This window comes from Hibiscus syriacus, unplaced genomic scaffold, assembly GCF_006381635.1.
Source record: "Hibiscus syriacus cultivar Baekdansim isolate YM2019G1 unplaced genomic scaffold, ASM638163v2 tig00117034_pilon, whole genome shotgun sequence".
NCBI classification, from domain to species: domain Eukaryota; kingdom Viridiplantae; phylum Streptophyta; class Magnoliopsida; order Malvales; family Malvaceae; genus Hibiscus; species Hibiscus syriacus.
In genome coordinates this window covers 4390976-4395579 of record NW_024063533.1, presented here as the reverse complement: position 1 = coordinate 4395579, position 4604 = coordinate 4390976, and the positions used below count along the sequence as shown (strand labels likewise).

Sequence of the window (4604 nt, the reverse complement as noted above, 5' to 3'; positions counted from 1 at the left end):
TACTCTATACTTTGATTTGACCATATAAAAGACAACTGATCAAATACCATGTTGCTATTTACGAGCACAAAGACATAAATGTAGAGCCTTTTAGGTGGAAAAAATGCAAAGTTTATTTCAGAGATAGTATAATCAACAATAATAATAAAAACTGCATGAAAAAGATTCAATCTTCAAAAGAGCAATACCTAACAGCTACTGCACTAATGATTTTTTTTCAAAAAAAATCCTAATTTAAAACCAAAAATCTAAACAACGACCCTGAGAATAAATCAAAAAGTCTATGTCCAAACAAAATTGAGATGTGAGTTTAATAGATAATGGATAAAAAGATTGAACCTTAAGAGAAAACGAGGGAGCAGAACTGCCATGGGGACGAAAGCCAAGAAGATCAGAAGAAAACGAATCGAATGCTAATGAAGAAGCAGAAGACAATGATGAAGGACAATGAGATATTTACTACCATTTCTTCATCGGGATCATTTCTGAATACATAAAATAGAGGTGCCAAGATTTTATTCATCCCTTGAACATATCTTATACCTGGATTTAACTTGGAAAATATAATTAATATGTCCTTCAATTCATCCAGAATGAGCAAGGTATAAGTCAGAAATGGCTTTGTTTCTAATATCAAAACTTGAGTCCAAAGGGTTAAACAACAAAATCACAAGAAAGAAAATGCATACCCAGTTAGACTTTGCAAGCTGCGAGTTTCCGGAAAAGTAGTTCATGTCTGGATTAGTGCGTTTCACATCTCGATCAATTTTTTCTATAATTTTTGAGTCCTTGAAATACCCCAGCCCAAAAAAAAAGTCACTTAATCTTTATCTAGAACTTAAAAGGAGGACATTTAAAAAAAATTTGGCTCATCAACAACATGACTAACATCGCACGAAAACTAAGCAAACAAATGGGAAAAAACCTCTTCCTAAATGCTTGCTAAATCAGGAAAACTTTAAGGACTAGAGAATAAAATAAATGACAGATTCAATTAATAATTGAAAAATCAGAACTCTTCGTCACTACTTTCATGTATAAACTGGTATACAAATACAGTTGTAAACTAGTAATGCTCAGTTTATGTTCTCTCAACTAAGTATTGACCAAAAACTAGTATGTGTAGCATGAATTGTTTTCCCCTCGTCCAACTTCTTAGATTTCTTACTATAATGCTATATAACACTGACAATTATAAATACCAAATATCAGGATCTAATAATAACAGAGATAATCAGATAACACATTATAAAACATATGATTATTCTTAGTAAATTAAAGCTAAAGATAATATATGGGATAGATATTTTAATGCTAACAGTAGCACAATTGTGCAAGAAACTATTCAATCTTTGAATTATAATTCAGTAGATTTTACATCAAAGTGTAATACCCCTTCAATGTTTATCATCTATGGAAACACCAGCTGTATCATTAGCTATATCATGATGTATAATTGGGAAAATTAGCAGTCAATTTTTATCATCTATGGAAACACCAGCTGATATACCAAAAAAAGGTAGCATTTAGCACTCTATAAAACCACTTGAGAAGACATAAAGAGAATGAAGACAAACTTAATTGTGACAAACTTAATTGGCATTCCTGCAGCTAGTTGCAGGTCATAAAGAGACCACTAAGTTCTGGAAATGGGGACAATGTAACAAAAAAATCAAATTTTATTGTGACAAACTTAATTAGCATTCCTACAGCTAGTTGCATTTGCATATATTGTTGAGACGGGAGTATATGGTTTAGCATTCAACAGTTTAATATGAAGACATTCCTTACAATAGTTAGCAATGCTAGATGGAAAAGAAATTGAAGTTAGTTGCATGTCAGTCATACCTTGAAAACACGGACAAGGAAAAATGTAACGATTCTGGAGAATGCCATGTGAATCATTGTCAACGTCATAGGAAACGGGAAATTGAAGTACTTGAGAGACAACACCCACTGCAATAGGAAATAAATAATGTAAAAATGGAGAGAATGAATTGCATAAACGAAAAGTTCATTCCTAATCAAATTGAAACCTAATAAAAAACATCATTGCTTTAGTTGTAACCTAAACCTAACTATCACAAGTAATGAATTAATAAAGCTTGATCAGTTATGGACTTTTGTTGCATGATATTGTAAAGGGAGAATCATCTATTGCAGGAATGTTGTCCTGAACCAAAATATGTCCGGTCAGCTGAGCACCCATCCAATCACTTGCATGCTCCATCTTCAGACAACTGGATTTCGTCTCCTGTATTTTTTCCATATCACTAGCAGCAGTCAGTTCAAATAATATTAACCAAATATCTTCATTTTTCTGATTTTTCATACACATTAATGCTAACAACAAGAAAATACCACAAAATAGATCATTCATAAGCATAGTTGAAGAAATTTTATTTGAAAATTATATAGGAAACCCATGTTGACATATTTCAGAAGAAATGCATCTTATGAACATGGACTTCCTAAAATCCGCTTGTTAGAGAAAAAGGATCCACCAACAGAAGTATAGATTAATGTGAAAGATAAATGAGGTTATTACCCCCTCCCTCATCTACATTTAAAATGTACTTAAGATCTAAACTAGAGTCCTCCATAACGATGAAGCAATATAAGATAACCTCACAAAGGGCAAGCCATTATCACAGAGCACTCATCGAAATCTTGTTGTGAACTAATAAAACTCACAACCCAGATATGATTCTCTAATCCTCGAGTAGTTTTATAGTTAACGAATCAGATCGAATGATTGTATTTCCTTCTTTCTAACAGTTCATCAACTTGCAGCTAGAAGCCTTTGCAGTGTACCATCATCGACTGCAGCTCTGAGATCTAAATAGTCAGAAAGAAATAAGAAAAATGAAATCAATATATATATATATATATGTCTAATATCTAGAAAAACAAATACTATGGAGACAAAGTAGCTAACCATCAGAGCCTCCAATATGTTTGCCATTCACAAACACTTGTGGAACATTGTTTCAACCTATCAAATCCAGAATAACATACTGGATTTTACCTCCATCGTCTAAAACAAAAACTCAACAAGTCAACACTTCATCTAAAATTACTCTTTTTCTACTCTCTCTCTCACACACACATACAATAAATTAATCAGAAGCAAATGAATAATATCCACAGATACCTCGGAGATCAAGCTCTACAACATAAAGTTTCTCATTTAGCTCACTGAAAATATGCTTTGGCACGAAGGCAATACCTACAAACAAGACAAAAGCGAAAGAATTAGGAGCATCCCATCATATTATCTAATCACAAAAACCCCCCAAGAATTGAAGTTTCAATTATACTTTTGAAGAAATACCCATGAAGTCAAAAAGTCGAAACAAGATTGATTACTCTATCCTGATTCTAAATCATGAACATTGAAAGGTTGAAACGAAACTGTAAATGTAAAAGAAATGGAGAAAAATGGCATATGGGCAATAGGATTTAGAGAACATAACGAACTTGTTGGAGAAGATGGTGTTTTGGACGAAGGGAAAAAGGGAAAAAGAGCAAAAGGGGAAGCATGCGGAGTGAATTGATAATTATCGAGGGGGAATAAGCGGGAAAGTATGAAAATAATGGGGGGGGGAATTAAAAGATGACTTTTAGAGATGACACACATTTAAAAAGTGTATTCCGTGTTTTGTAAATATTTTGGATTATGACTATTAAATATGATACACATTATTGTAAGTCATAAATCGTTCATATTTTAAGAAACATGACATTTTTTTATGACACACAGTTTTTGCAAGTCATAAATTAGCGTGTGTCATTATTCGCGTGTCATTAAAGGTATATTTTCTTGTAGTGAAAACAAATCTAAGAGTTAATAAATTACCTTCGTATAACTATGAGGGGGAATTCAGGGTTTTAATGAAACCAATACCCCCCAAAATATAGCTTTGAATCCAAAGGAAGGGGAAAAAATTAGAAAAATAAAATAGATGAGTCTCTGTCTCCTAAAAAACCCCTAAAAACCCAATTGAAACTCGAACAACCCCAAATTGAATGGTGGAATAGAGAACGAGGAATACCTGTGGAAACCCAAATTGAATTTTGACTCCCTTCCAGTGGACTGATGCAAAGAGAAAAAGGTAAAAAGAGAAAAAGTAAGCATGCGTGCGTAAACTGATTATCGAGGAGGCCAGGACAAGAAGCTGAAAAAGATGAAAATAATGGGGGAAAATTAAAAGATGACTTTTATAGATGATACACAATTAAAAAGTGTACTCCGTGTTTTTGCAAATTTTTTGGATTATGACTATTAAATGTGACATACATTATTGTAAGTCATAAATCGTTCAGATTTTAAAAAACATGACATTTTTTTATGACACATTTTTTGCAAGTCATAAATTAGCACGTGTCATCGTTCGTGTGTCATTAAAGGTATATTTTCTTGTAGTGATTGCTCTATTTCCTTTGTTGTCAAGGGGTCAATTACAATTATTAAAAGTAGAGGAAATATCACAAACCATAAATGCTGAAAGTTTGACCATACAAAACTCTGTCCAATTCTCTGGGCATTGGCCTCAAGTTTTGTTACCACCAATGAAAAGTTCGAGGTCCGAAGTCCGAGGCAG

The 4604-nt window shown here is 32.9% G+C and overlaps 1 pseudogene; it reads right to left on the bottom strand.

The window, feature by feature from the left end:
- Positions 1-2703: 2703 nt before the first annotated feature.
- LOC120196699 lies at positions 2704-3503 on the bottom strand (annotated as a pseudogene).
- Positions 3504-4604: the final 1101 nt, after the last annotated feature.